The following is a 15,548-nucleotide window of genomic DNA, read 5'->3' on the forward strand; positions in this document are numbered from 1 at the left end:
TATATGCTCCCAAAAGTGAGTAAATGGTCCTATTTCATCGATTTCAATTCATAGAAACCAAAATATAAGTTAATAATGGATGTTGTGTATTTTATTTCTATAATTTGATCAAACACATGAATGATGGAAAAGATATAAGCCCCTTAGGCAGTTTTGAAGCCTTTTTGGCTTTATATGCTCTCAAAAGTGAGTAAATGGTGTTATTTCATTGATTTCAATTCATAGAAACCAAAATATAAGTTAATAATGGATGTTGTATGTTTTATTTCTATAATTTGATCAAATACATGAAAGATGGGAAAGATAGAAGCCCCTTAGGCAGTTTTGAAGCCTTTTTGGCTTTAAATGCTCCCAAAAGTGAATAAATGATGCTATTTCATTGATTTCAATTCCTAGAAACCAAAATATAAGTTAATAATGGATGTTGTGTGTTTTATTTCTATAAATTGATCAAATACATGAAAGATGGGAAATATAGAAGCCCCTTAGGCAGTTTTGAAAACTTTTTTGGCTTTATATGCTCCCAAAAGTGAGTAAATGGTGCTATTTCATTGATTTCAATTCATAGAAACCAAAATATAAGTTAATAATGGATGTTGTGTATTTTTTTTCTATAATTTGATCAAACACATGAATTATGGAAAAGATAGAAGCCCCTTAGGAAGTTTTGAAGCTTTTTTGGCTTTATATGCTCTCAAAAGTGAGTAAATGGTGTTATTTCATTGATTTCAATTCATAGAAACCAAAATATAAGTTAATAATGGATGTTGTGTGTTTTATTTCTATAATTTGATCAAAACATGAATGATGGGAAAGATAGAAGCCCCTTAGGCAGTTTTGAAGCCTTTTTGGCTTTATATGCTCCCAAAAGTGAGTAAATGGTGCTATTTTATTGATTTCAATTCATAGAAGCTAAAATATAAGTTAATCATGGATGTTGTGTGTTTTATTTCTATAATTTGATCAAATACATGAATGATGGGAAAGATAGAAGCCCCTTAGGCAGTTTTGAAGCCTTTTTGGCTTTATATGCTAGCAAAAGTGAGTAAATGGTGCTATTTCATTATTTCAATTCATAGAAACCAAAATATAAGTTAATAATGGATGTTGTGTATTTTTTTTCTATAATTTGATCAAACACATGAATTATGGAAAAGATAGAAGCCCCTTAGGAAGTTTTGAAGCTTTTTTGGCTTTATATGCTCTCAAAAGTGAGTAAATGGTGTTATTTCATTGATTTCAATTCATAGAAACCAAAATATAAGTTAATAATGGATGTTGTGTGTTTTATTTCTATAATTTGATCAAAACATGAATGATGGGAAAGATAGAAGCCCCTTAGGCAGTTTTGAAGCCTTTTTGGCTTTATATGCTCCCAAAAGTGAGTAAATGGTGCTATTTTATTGATTTCAATTCATAGAAGCTAAAATATAAGTTAATCATGGATGTTGTGTGTTTTATTTCTATAATTTGATCAAATACATGAATGATGGGAAAGATAGAAGCCCCTTAGGCAGTTTTGAAGCCTTTTTGGCTTTATATGCTAGCAAAAGTGAGTAAATGGTGCTATTTCATTATTTCAATTCATAGAAACCAAAGTATAAGTTAAAAATGGATGTTGTGTGTTTTATTTCTATATTTTGATCAAATACATAAAAAATGGGAAAGATAGAAGCCCCTTAGGCAGTTTTGAAGCCTTTTTGGCTTTATATGCTCCCAAAAGTGAGTAAATGGTGCTATTTCATTGATTTCAATTCATAGAAACCAATATATTAGTTAATTATGGATGTTTTGTGTTTTATTTCTATATTTTGAGTTTTAATTCTATTATTTGGACCATCACATTTGTTCAAATGATTGTTTTTATTATGGATTGTTTTTATTTTGTAACCTCATTTATATGGTTTTTTTTTATAGGATTATTGTCCAAGGAAAGCCTCGTATGATGTTGAAGAGTTGAATGTGGTTCGAGAACATTGGGCGCACTACTTTAGGACAAAGTACTTATTGAATGCATAACTATTTGCTTAGGTAGAACATTAGTAATATTATTAGTGTTTATTGTATGTATTGGATAAATTTATACAAGTTCTTATTTGTAATATTATACTAGACTTTTTATATTATGTCGTATTAATTTTTACGAAAGTCAGTATAATTGTTTATCTACAGGAATAGGTTTATTATAACAGGTTTTAATTAAAATATATTAATTATATATAAATACAATGTGCCGAAATTTAATAAAAAAAAATTAATTTAATGACTATTTGTAACGGGCAGGTGATTTGTCAGTTACAAATAAGCACTTATCCGTAACGGGCGTTTTTATTGCCCGTAACAAATAAGTACTTAATTATACACCATAAAACCTTATTTGTAACGGGCAGAGAAAGTGTCCGTTACGGATAATGGGTTATTCGTAACAGGCATTTTTATTGCCCGTTACGAATAAGTCCTTTTTTGAAATAAAATAAGTCCTTATTCGTAACGGACAATAAAACGCCCGTTACGAATAACCCATTATCCGTAACGGACACTTTACATGTTTGTTACGAATAACCGGTTATTCGTAACGGGCGTTATATTTGTCCGTTACGAATAAGGACTTATTTTATTTCAAAAAAGGACTTATTCGTAACGGGCACCTGAAACGCCAGTTACGAATAACCTATTATCCGTAACGGACACTTTATACGTCCGTTACGAATAACCGGTTATTCGTAACGGACAACGCCCGTTACGAATAGTAATGGCCATCCGTAACGGCCGCATACGTAACGGACACTGCCCGTTACGGATGGGCCCTTTTTTCCCGTTACGGATGGCGTTTTTTCCACTAGTGACTTATAGAAACTAGCATGATTCGCTCTTCACTCATGCCCATTCATGAGTATGCTTCATCACCTGAAAAGCTTATCTCTACCTATTTCCACTACTCTCCATTAAAAATGAGTCATCATAGGGCCAAGATAAAGACAAGGCCAACAAACACACAAAACACACAATCAGCAAAGCTGAGTACATAAGCGTAATTAACATACTAGCATACAATTCCCTATCAATACACAACTTACCTCGTTGCACCTGTTTTTCAAGCATACAACAATCAATAAAATTTCTCACCAGACACTACATAATTTATTTAATGTTAACTATGCATCGAACAGGTTTCCCACTTACCTCCCCCAATAAATTGAGGTTACTAACACGAGAGCTAATCGTGCAAGCATCAAAAACCACTTGTAAGTGGCGAAATTCCCGCGCATAGTAATAATAAAAAGAATGTACAGCGTCCTGTACTCCCGTAGAAGTTATGGTTAAATATAAAACCCCATAATTCCCTGCATATGTTCATACTCAAGGTATATACGTTCTAAGATTTTTGATGCGTACTCTCTTTCACTTTACGATATTTACAGATTATTAAACATGGTGATGACTCTCAAACCATAATCATTAAATCAACAATAATTATTCAATCAATCAAATATACCAATTTAATTCTTGAATAATTAGTGACCACGTAATATTTAAATGTTGAATCCTTTTTAAATCTACCTCGGCGCCAATGACACCTTAAACGCATAAAGCGCCACAAATCTTATCCCTCGGTGTTAAAAACACCTTAAGTGCACTAAGGCACCAAAAATATAATTTATTCTTCATTTACATAGACAGTTATATAACTCCTTCCTCATGCTTACAGTATCTATAAAAATTATATGATCCATAATAAAATTCCTTTTCAATATCCCAAACCAAATTAAACATTTAGTTTAATTAAACATGCTTTATAATATGCCTCAAATAAATATGTGGTTCATAAACAATATTCCAAACTATAATTTTCCAACCAATAATCCATCACAAATAAATCATGCCTCATTATTCAATCACTAACAACAACCAATTCATAATTTCCATTCCAAATCTAGCATGATACTACTTTTAATCAATTAAGCATATTTAGCATGCTACTACATCAATAAAATTATGCTAAGTACGCGAACTTACCTTGAATACGATCTTAATATCGCCACAATTAATAGAAATCACTCACTTCGAAATCTCATACAATTTAAAATCATAAAGAATATTAAAATCCTCTCTACACAAATTTCCAGCAATATATACTTTTATAAAACCCCTCATAATTTAATTAAAATAAGCTGAAATTATTTTTAAAACATCAGACTTTAATCACAATTAATGGGTAATTGAAATTCCTTAAAGAAACTTGATTTTTAATGCTCTACCAAAAATTCCAGCACCATATTTTAATGAAAACTTGCAATAATTTAGCCTTAAAACACTTAAATCAAAGTTTTACACCATTATATATCATAATCCTTCAATAATTTATAAATCAAGAACCTAGGGTTTCAAAAATTGCGGCTTTTTAATTAAAAACATAATCTAAAAATTAATTAACATAATACTCATAATCCAACATCAAAAATCAAATTATAAAACCCAAAATTAATAATTAGATCTTGAATTAAATTGTTTTTTAAAACAAAGTTTTACTTTTATTTTTTTGAAAAAGGTGGCTGGCCGGCCACCACTGCCAGCTGCCACCAGCCGCCTGCTGGTGCTGCTGGTGGCTGGCGCCGGCGGCCCACTGGTGGTGGCGGTAGCCGGTTGTAAGGGGGAGCTGAAAAAGGGGAAGGGGAAAAAGAGAAAGAAAAAGAAAGAAAAATAAAGAGAAAGGAGAGAGAAGTTTACCTTGGGTTTTCTCCACTCTGGGAAAAGTTTGATTTGCCTTAGTATTGAATATTTATACCCCTTCTCTAAGACCCTTCTCCCTAAAGTTTCCTCTTTTAATTTTCTTAATCCCTTCCCTAATAAAACTTTACTAAAATAAAACTCTCCTAAATTAAACCCCAACTGAATTAAAATAATTAATTAGATAAACTTTCCTTTTATGAAATATTTTCAAACTTATTTAAAATAAATAATTAAATTACTTTAAATAAAACAATTCAATTTAAATATATACTTCTCAAAATACTTATTTTAAATAAAATACGTATAAAAATACGAGGTATTACACATATAATTTTAATCCAATTATTATTTTTTGTATAGGAATTTCAATAAGCTTTCCAACGATATATCATAAGACCTATTCAGATATAAAACGAAGAAGATATGAGCAAAATACTAAACTCGGCCAAAAACCGACACCCTTTCACTAAAACGGCCATATCTTCAAATCTACATAAGATTTTGCCCTGATTTAAATAGGGTTGAAAGTAGACTTGATAAGCTTTCCAACGATATATTATATGCCTTATTCCAAGTTACGGATCGAAAGTTATCATAGTTTTAAAAATGCGTAAAAAACCTAAAATTACCGCGCAACAGTTTAAAACACCGCGTCACGGTATAAGCTAACATGGCACGATGCTTTGTACTGTGACACGATATTCTTCATCGTGTCACGGTGCTTTTTCTTTGACTTTTCAGCGTTTTCTCACGGGCTTATGAATTTGGACGCAATCTAGGAAAACTTTGCACCGCGACACAGTATGCAACATTATGCCACGGTGTAATGCGCCGCGTCGTGATATCTTGTGCCGTATCACGGCACACATACCGTGACATGGGAAATTCTTTTGTTCTTTCCGCGTATCAAACCTCACGCGTTTTTTGAACTTAGAAGCATTTTGGGTAAAATTGTCTGCCGCAACACGGTTCTTTTGACCGTGTCACGGAAGACAGTACCGTGACATGATTCTGTTGACCGTGTCACGGATCTTAATTAGGGTTTTTTTCATGGCTTTATCTCTTCTAGGGTTCCGTGGAGACCCCTAATCGTATCCTCTATAAGTACAAACCTTATTTCTGCAGTTCGGGGACCAAAAATCCTTCTCTCTCTCCTTACACCAAAAATCATTCTTTTCTCCCTCTTAAGCCTAAACACAAGCCTCCTTATTCTTCTATAATGCTACTCCTAAACACTCCAAAGAGTTCATACTTGACCCGAGGTTCCATCCTTAAATCAAGGCGTGAAATGTACAATTAAGTAAGGGTTTGGAACAAATCAACTCTACTTTTAATTTAATTTAATTTTCATTTGATTTATATTTTTATTGAAGTTACTATCAATTTATTCAGGATGTAGCGATTTAAAGGAGCGAGCGAAATGTGAGTAATTAATTAGTTTAATTTCTTATTTTATTTTAATATTGATGGTATCATGATTAGGGTTTATTATTATTTGATTTGACTAACGATACTATTGTTAAACTGCTTTCAATATTAATGGTTTATTCTATTGTATATATGATCACCATATTGCATGTTAAAGGGAATATGTAATTGAAACACGCCTAATAAGATAACTTGGATGACCACTTTAGGTTCCTTTTTAATATTGTTGTTAATTGAAGTGATCACAAATATTTTAGAATTATGTGTTGCATTAATATTCAACCAATTTAGCATAATAATAGTTTGGAGCGAATTGAATATTTTGTTTTTATGCCTTTGAGATCGCAGGAAATACTTTTCACTATAAAAATTGAGAATATGCCAATACAAAAGAATGTGACTCCATGACTCACTTCATACCATCATCCCCGATCCTGCTTTCGTGGTTCCGAACCATATGGAGTTGGTAATCTCATGGATTATGAATGGGGTGTAACCTTCACAGGTCAATCGTTGTTGCCTTTCGTTGTCCCTTATCATGGTTTCCTTAAATGATCCGTAAACGGTTTACAAGTTCCTTAAAAACTTGTTGGCAGCTCCCTACTTTATTTGTCCCTAATCGTATATGTCAATTCCTACTTCCTAAGAATGCCAAGCATACTCACAACATGCTTACGTAGGCACTCTTCAAATGACGCCTACAAAGCTGTAACATTAACTATACATTTATATTACTGATCGGAAGCGGCCTCCAACTAGGCATTCTGATCACTTGACCTTGATGAATGATTAGCTTTATAATAATTCTGATCCCTCTATCGGAATAATACACTTGTTCAAAGGACATCATTTCATTCAAATGGCACCTTAATTTCATTCACCATATGTATATTTATTTAAAGCTATTTAACGTCATTATCAAGTACTAAAATTATGAGTGTTATTTTTTCCTTTGATGATATATGACATTGTTTTAATTAACCTTATGATTGATGAAATTGCTAATATTACTCATACATATGAACTTGAAATTCCTTAAATTTATTATGAAGGTTTAAAAACCCTCAAAATACGTATATGACCTAAAAAATTTCCTACGAGTATTAGTTTCTAAAGCAAGTTATTTAAATAATCTACATTCACAATACTAATGTGGTTTTATAAGCACAATGTCATGAGAGAATATACAAAAGTTTTGAATAGTATTCTATCTAGATATATAACTCATGGTGAGAATTGAATGAATAAGAATTTGTGTATTTAAAAGAATACATATATGCTTACATGATATTTCCTTTATTATATATTGTATATGGAAGAATTTGTAAGAATATATATAGGAGCAAGAATATAATAAGTGTTTTGAGTTCAAGATATTAAACATGACATTGTGAGTAACTTACTTGAGTAATGTATTATTTATGTTCATAATTTTAAGAATTTGTAATATAAAGATTAATATAAATGGGCTAGAGGAACAAGTAAGAGTATAAGAATAATTTTCCTTTTCTTGATACATGTTATTGCCAAAAGAATTTATTACTTAAACGGTGCAAGGGATTTTAAAGGTTGTTGGATTAATTCCATAAGCCCATATGCAAGGATCAGGGGAAGATAGTAATTATTTCATTATTTTATGTAATCATTGCACATGAATAATAATAACATACATTAATGGTCAGTTTGGTACATATATTAAGCTTTAGTATCAATGTTTTATTTAAAAGGGGCGACCACAAAATTAGTTAATATTTAGAATGACACCATTCAGATCGAAGATGGATATGAAAGATGATATTAGCCATATACCAATTGTAAATGCCCAATCAAAATTGATGTCCCAAAGGATAATATTAGTTGCTAATGAACCTAAAGCACGTCTGAAGCGTGGTAGCCAAGCCCAATAGGTTCCAAAGATAAGAATCTTTAATCAGAAAAGAGTAATTATTGACAATCGTAAATTTGAGGAAGTGATACATTATGATAGATCTCTTTAAGAGATTATGTTTAGTAAAATGGATATGTACCATAATTATATAGAATACTCCAAAAGAGTGTAGAATGTCCAACAAGCTTAGCATGTATCAAGATTATAATCAAAGCTACAACAGAGTATATGTTCATATTGGATCAAGCAAGTATTATATTAGTTGCTTATGTCTTGGCAATTATATAAAGAAACACATGTTAGTGTTCTAATATCACATCATATTCATGGCCATGCATAAATTATGTCTCATAAAGTGATCACTATTGTTGGAAAATTGACCATAATAAAATTTAGATAAATGATTGGATGTGATCATTAAATTAAGTCATCCGGGTTTAATAATTACCCATTATGGAAACCTGAATTTTCACTTGATAATGTGCTGATGCGCTCTCTCTATGTTAGATATATGAAAGAAATTATATGGCAAGACATAAAATTGAGATTGAGTAATATTTGGATTATGATTTAATACAGTTTGTATGTTTTAAAGAAATTCCAAGAGGTGTATGTTATACCAGTTTTGGACTTTTAAGTTCGTAAAACTCCAATGAAATAAGGATTTTTAAGTTCGTAAAACTCCAATTTTGGTTCAGTCTCATCTAAGCTACGAGATAGGAGCCGTGTTCGGGAACGTGGGTGTGAAAAGTAGGACTCATGCGTGCGTGTCTTGAGCTTTCCGAGGGTCGTGCTCGAGTTCGTGTGAAGCACGCTACGAGGGTAAGAATGTCTTTTCCCTTCTTTCTCTCTTTCCTTCTTAATGTATTTATCGCATTATTAATTTCATGTTTGTTTGTTTCGTTATATTAATTGTGCATGCGGTATAAGCGGGTTTTGGTTCCACACGGTGCTAATCTTAAACGGCATCAAGCAAACGACCAAGTTGAAGCCTTCAACAAGCTAATCTTAAACGACATCAAGAAGAAAATTGAAAGACCTGGCGGTTTATGGGATGAGGAGTTAATTCGTGCCCTATGGACTATCAAATCAACTAAAAAAGGGGCAACTGGTGAAACCACATTTCTCATGGTGTATGGTGCAGAGGTTGTCTTGCCTATTGAGCACTATGAACCTACTCTCCGAGTCATGCTATATAACGAAGAAGCAAACTGGGAGGCCATGCGGCTGGCAATGGACTCACACTCAAAGCACTAGGGCAATGCCGCCTTGCGTCATGAGATTTACCGTCTTAGAATGACAAGATCCTACAGTAGAAGAGTACACAAACGACCCTTAAAAATTGGGGACTTTGTGTTATGAAAAATAGAAAGCCTATTAATGAAAAGTTGCTTTTAGTTTCAAACATTACTTTCAATTTTAGTTCTAGCAAATATCTTTCAATACGAATACCGCCTGTACGATTTACAGTTGGCTACATTCTACATCTTTATATAAGCTAAGTTCAAAGATCCTTCGTCTACTCCAAATGAGTACGAAATCCGGCGATGCGCATTCGGGTGAATTCGTCGCAGAGAGCATCTCCTATTTGGGTGGTACATTGCTCTATAAACACTAAATAAACCGCCCTACCGACTGTCTTGATTAAGATTAGCTTGCAGCTATTTGACTTAATCTAAATTGAAACCTAAAAAGCTAAATTATCGCCTATTATAGCACACGGTAAGTGACTACCTTATCAATTAGACGCTCGTACATATTAAAACTGCCTGATTATTGCCCTGGGGCAGCATAGGCGATCGAATTTTTTTTTTGATGACTTTAAGCTAAGTAAAAAACCTTAGCAGCTTAAACTTTGTTCTGAAAACAACTTGACGAGGCCCATGGTCGGATAATATAAGTACTTACCCGGCTTCTCGATGGCCGACTTTATGCTTAGTTTGTGGAAATCACCATAGTGGTTGATTGACTTAGAAACCAATCATACTCTCTTAAGTATCAATAATTTCTAAGTTAATTAATTCACCCTCTAAACAAAGCGCACATCCGGTGCAGTTACAATCGCATAGTATACAAGTTAAATATACTTAGCTAAAATCTATACATATTCAAAAGCTTTAAAAATTTTAAGGCATGAAATTCAATATGATAAAAACCGGCCACATACCCAAATGATTCATTAATAAAGCAGCCTACCCTATGGTTGACTGAAAAGGTTAATTGGTATAACTTATAGAGATTTTTGAATTACCCAATCCCTTGGTCGGTAAAGAAACATAGTTACTCGGCACGCAGGCCGGAAAAGCACTATAAATGGCCATTCGGCTACATATAGAACAAGAAAAGCTTAAGTATTAGGGGAGAGGTTCTCATTGTTGTCAGCCGCATCATCCTTGTTGCCCTTGGGAGGCTGCACATCAGTTTCCTTTTCCTCCTCCTCCTACTAATTATCCCCAGAAGACGACTCCCCAGTGGAGTCGAACAACTAAGCCTCAGCCTTCTCTTCTGCCCGCTTCAGAAGCTTCGCATTGAACTCGTCTAAGGCCGAGTTAAATTCACTCTACCAAAAGCTCTAGTCGAAACCAGGGAAGAGGGACTCCCATGTTGTCCAAATGATGGCCATGTAATCGTCGACCATTTTCTTGACCAAGGCTTGATTCTCTTCCTCGGCCTTGGACTTAAACTTCTTTCTGAGTTGGGCCTCTTGGTTCTCCACCCGCCTCTTTAGCTTGCGGACTTGTTTCTTTATCCCATCATCCATCTTGTCAGCCTCCTAAAGGGGCTCGAGCTTGGCCTTAAGGTCCTGAAACTCATTCTAAAGCTCGGTTATCCGCCTCTTCGCTGCATCCAGATCCGTCTTGACCTGTAGATTATCCGACGCCTGGGAATACATCATATCAAGTGTCAGAAGTTTGTTTTGGGCAATCTCAAAGTTCTTTTGGCAGCCTTTACCTCTTTGGACGTCTCAGTAATTGGCTTCTTAAGGCCGTTTACTCTCAGCATAGCCTGCATTCAGCAAAAGTGAAAATCCTTAACCATGTGGCCACGGAAATTGCATAAAGTAAATTTTTTTAAAAAACTATAAGTGTCGTACCTCAGCAAGAAGTGCCAAGATGGCATCTAGGTTGAGGGAGCCAACTCCTCTAACGGATGCGTTTTCCTCACGAGCAATCGCCCTTAGCATTATCTTGGCCAGTTGTTGGATATCCGACCTCTAGGGGCATCTGTACATTTAACACTTTGTAAATAGTCGTTTTAAATGCGTTTGAAAGACCGAGTGTCTTCTGAGGTACTTGAGAACTGATTATTAAACTTTAACCTATATGGATAGGGAAAAGGGTTAAAAGATGTTATACCTTGAATGTCTGCCTCCTTTCCAAGAAGTCTGCTCCCATCTGCTACTGAGCCGCCAGCAACATTGAGTGGCTTGCCACTTTTCGACACCTCATGGGCATTTGGCTTCTTCAAAGCCTCAAGAGTCGTCTATTTCCTTAGTCCTTCCACGCTTGTAGGCCATGTGTTTTCTAGCCCTGCTAGAAATACCGACACCACCACCCGAATTCTTCTAAAGCTTCGGGTCCGGCTGAGAAGAGGGAGATGGTTTGGACAAGCCGCCTTAGCGGAAAGCAAGATTTTCCTTGTTTAAACATTCATACCCAAGTACAAGCTCACCTTGGGCGTTTGATCCACATCCGGATCATCATTCTTCCGTTTCCTAAGGGTTGAACAATAATAGGCGCCTATGTGAGCAGCCGGTTTCTTTGAGGCCTACAGTTTCTCCATAACTTTGTCTGCAAAATAAGTCAAGTGGTAAGAAATTAAATAAAATTAAGCTTGAAAAAATATTTAAAAAAACATTTGACTCAACAACCTCTCGACCTCTTAGAATTCAAACCGCAAGCTACTAAATAATTCCCATATGAAATCCACTCGTAGTAGGGAATGTAGCTTTGGGGGGTTACTTCTTTTTCCACCGTCCTTTCGTTGGATCGGACGGTCACTATGAAAAGACCCCAATCCAAAATTTACTCGTTCGCCTTCTTTGGGACAGGCAACAGAGCTGCCCCTGCAGAAAGCAGGGGAGGTTTACGATTCCACCAGTTGTATTTTTTATTTCCCATTCGGTCGGTGGAAGAGACGATGTAAAATTTCCTTCTCCAATCCTTTCACTTGGACTCTTTCCCGACGACCATCATGTAACCCTTATAGCTCGTAAGGGTGAACCATCCGGTTCCGTTGGATTTTGGGGTCCGGCTAAGGTAGTGTATATGGGAAAAGGCCTCAAAGCAAGGCTCTACCTCGAGCATCTCGCAGGCGGCAACAAAGCCCAGGATGTTGACCTAAGAGTTTGGGGCAAGTTGCCAAATACCCAGTTGTTACCCATCTAAAATTCTCTCCACAGCCGGGTGAAGAGGAAAACGAAGACCAGCTTAAATGGCCGCCTCATAACAGCCAAAGCATTAGTCCCGGTAACTAGACCCTTCTGGCCAGACTACGGTATCAATAGTGTCCGAGAGGCTGAGAAGAATGTCATGGCCCTTGACATGCTTGGAAATGAATTCCTCAAACTTATCCTTCATGACTTTCTGCCTGCCTTCAGCAACATGCTGGTGATAGGCGTTATATTCCATCTGGAAAGTGGTCGAAGGCTCGGCCCTACCCTCAGCCCGGTCAACTGATAGAGATTCCCTTGTTGTTTCCAGCTGGGAGTGCACCTCCTTAGTATCTATGCAAGCTCTAACAGAAGTAGACGGTTCAGACTCGCCATCAGAACTATCGAACTCTAAGTCTGAGTAGGGGGTCCAATGAGAGGGGCCGTGAGTCTGAAATCTCACTTACATGCGCCCTAAAGGAGCCATCTGAATTCTGAACTCTAGCAGTTCTGTTTGATCTGGCCATTGTGTCCTGTGCAGACACAGAGACGGTCGGACTTGGGGAAGTTCTCAAAGGGAATTCCAATAAGGAGCAGTCGGCCCTCCTAGTTCTAGTATCAGCCGTCCCCGGTGACAGGCAGATCGCTAACTTAGCTCGTGTTGTACGCGTTTGGGAAACCATTTTCTAAAGAAAAACAAAATAAAAAGGAAAAGAGAGAAGAAAACAGGGGGTTACCTTATAGTTGAAGGTACAAAAACGCTTGAAAATGCTTGGACGTCTAAAGAAGCAGGCAAAAAGGTTGTAAGTGGTAGATCCTCTTCTTATAAAATGACAAATTCTCTCAAAACTCAAAGATTCTCTCTGAAAGATTTTCACCAACGTGTGAAATGAATGGGGGTTTAACTTCTATTTATGGAGGTATGAAAATTCTAGGGTAAAGCTCTATTTTTTATTCGGATAAATGATAAAACTATGCACCAATGCATGCGTGACATTTGTCACAGGCACCACGTGGCACACCACGTCACCCTTGTGAGGGAAAAATGTTTTGTGTATTTTTACCCTGCCACATGGACCTCTCAGAGCGTGACACGAGTCACCCTAAGAAATTCTGCAAATGGACCAAATAGGGTACGACACGTGGCAGGGGCAGATACCCCTTCAGGAATTAACGGCCTTCAAGGCCCAATTCTCGAGGCCGCCCATGATCTAGGTCACCAAACCCTAGGACAAGGGCACAAACTTCTAGGACCTTATAACTAGGGAGATTCTCCCCATTATTGGGACACCTTAGAATCATTACATCATTTATTACTCTCAAAAACAGATAACACACCTGATCTCGGAATCCAAGAAGATATTTACTTTCAACACCTTTTTACTCCGAACGTATACTAACTTGACTGTCGAAGGCGTAACTCTAACCAACCGGAGCTTTCGTGGTTTTGCAGATATAGGCGGCCCCGAACCAGTCGTGGTGTTGTAACTCTTCCGCAGAACACAAAAAACCACAAAACAGATCCGAAAAGACGCGTGTACTCGAAGGTGAAAGATACGCGTTTCTAACTCCGTTATTTGTAGAATTAACATTTTTCTGCAAATATCGGTGTTAAAAGAATGATTTAGGATCGCAAAACGTTCTAAGTCATGCTCCATCCCTATCGATCTACTTTGAATTTTGTTTTCGAAACTTACATTTCTCTAAACTCAGTCAAAGTGGGGGCTTCTGTAGACACCTGATTGTGTCTCCTAAAAAATCAAACCCAGTAATGAGTACCTTTCACGTCTTTGATTATCGAGTTATGTGAAGAGTTGAAGAATCTAGTGAATTTCCCTTAAGACTTGATCATTTATAAACTTTCCTAAAATATTTTAAACCAAAATAATTTATTTCGTGCCATTAAACCGAAATCATTCATTTCGTGTCCTTAAAATCATTCATTTTCTGTCTAACTCATAAAAACATAAAACTAGTCTATTTTAGTCCATAATCTAGGTCCAATAATTGTGTACTTGGATGTGACATAAATAGATATTTCCAACGATATATTATAAGCCCAAATCCGACTGAAAACGAATAAGTTATGGCCAAAAAACTAAACGAAGCCCAAACCTAGCCTATGTCCACCTTACCTACGACCCAATGATCATGTGAGGGTCCATTTACATTAATCACATTCCTAAAAAAATTAGGATTCATTAGGAACTTCTAAAAGTCATCAGAAGGTTCTAATCTATACTTATCGAAAGATAAAGATCAAAGAGTTTGAAATTGAATAATACTCCACTTTTTGAAAGTCCTTTTACGTTTGAAGTCAAAGGCCTTTAGATATGATTTTCTTGCCTCATAATTTTTATCCAAAATTTAGATGATTGGATAGCCCTTGAAATTGTCTTTCCAATGAAATATCATAATCCTAATTATGAGCTATTAAGAAAAACATATATATGAAATACCAAACTTTATCCAAAACTGACATTGTTTCACTATTTCAACCATATCTTTCATTCTAATTTTTTTTAATACGATTCTAATTGGGTTAGAAAGTAGACTTCAAAATCTTTCCAATGATATATTATTTATCTCATTCCGATTTCTAGATCAAAAGATATGAGAAAAAACAAAAACCTTAAAAACTGTTATCCATCACGCCGCAATACTCCTATCGCGCCGTGATAAAAAAAGTTTTTTTTTCGATTTGAATTTTAATTTGACTATTTTATGATCCTTCAACCCTCGTTTTTTCCCTATAAATAGTGGTCGTTTTACCCCGTTTTCAATCATCAACAAGCTTGATCAACAATAATCATCACCTTAATCCCTCTCGACGCTAAAGCTTATTCTTTCTCCCTTTCTTAATTTCTTAGCCTAGACTTAATCTAGCCTTAGCCTAAACATATCCAACGCATAAAAACACACATGCTTGATACTTTTCCAAAAAAACACCATACGTCCATTACGAGACTTGAATACTCCAAGCCCTTCTCGAAGTTGCTTGCCTTCGACCTCGACGTAAAAGGTTGTAAGTTCTGAGGGTTTGGTGCCAAATCCATATTTAAATTTTTATTTGATTTATTGAATTGATTTAATCTTTCTTGAAGTTTACTAACTTTATAATGTTTTGAT

Source organism: Chenopodium album, chromosome 12, assembly GCF_948465745.1.
Source record: "Chenopodium album chromosome 12, dcCheAlbu1.1, whole genome shotgun sequence".
NCBI classification, from domain to species: domain Eukaryota; kingdom Viridiplantae; phylum Streptophyta; class Magnoliopsida; order Caryophyllales; family Amaranthaceae; genus Chenopodium; species Chenopodium album.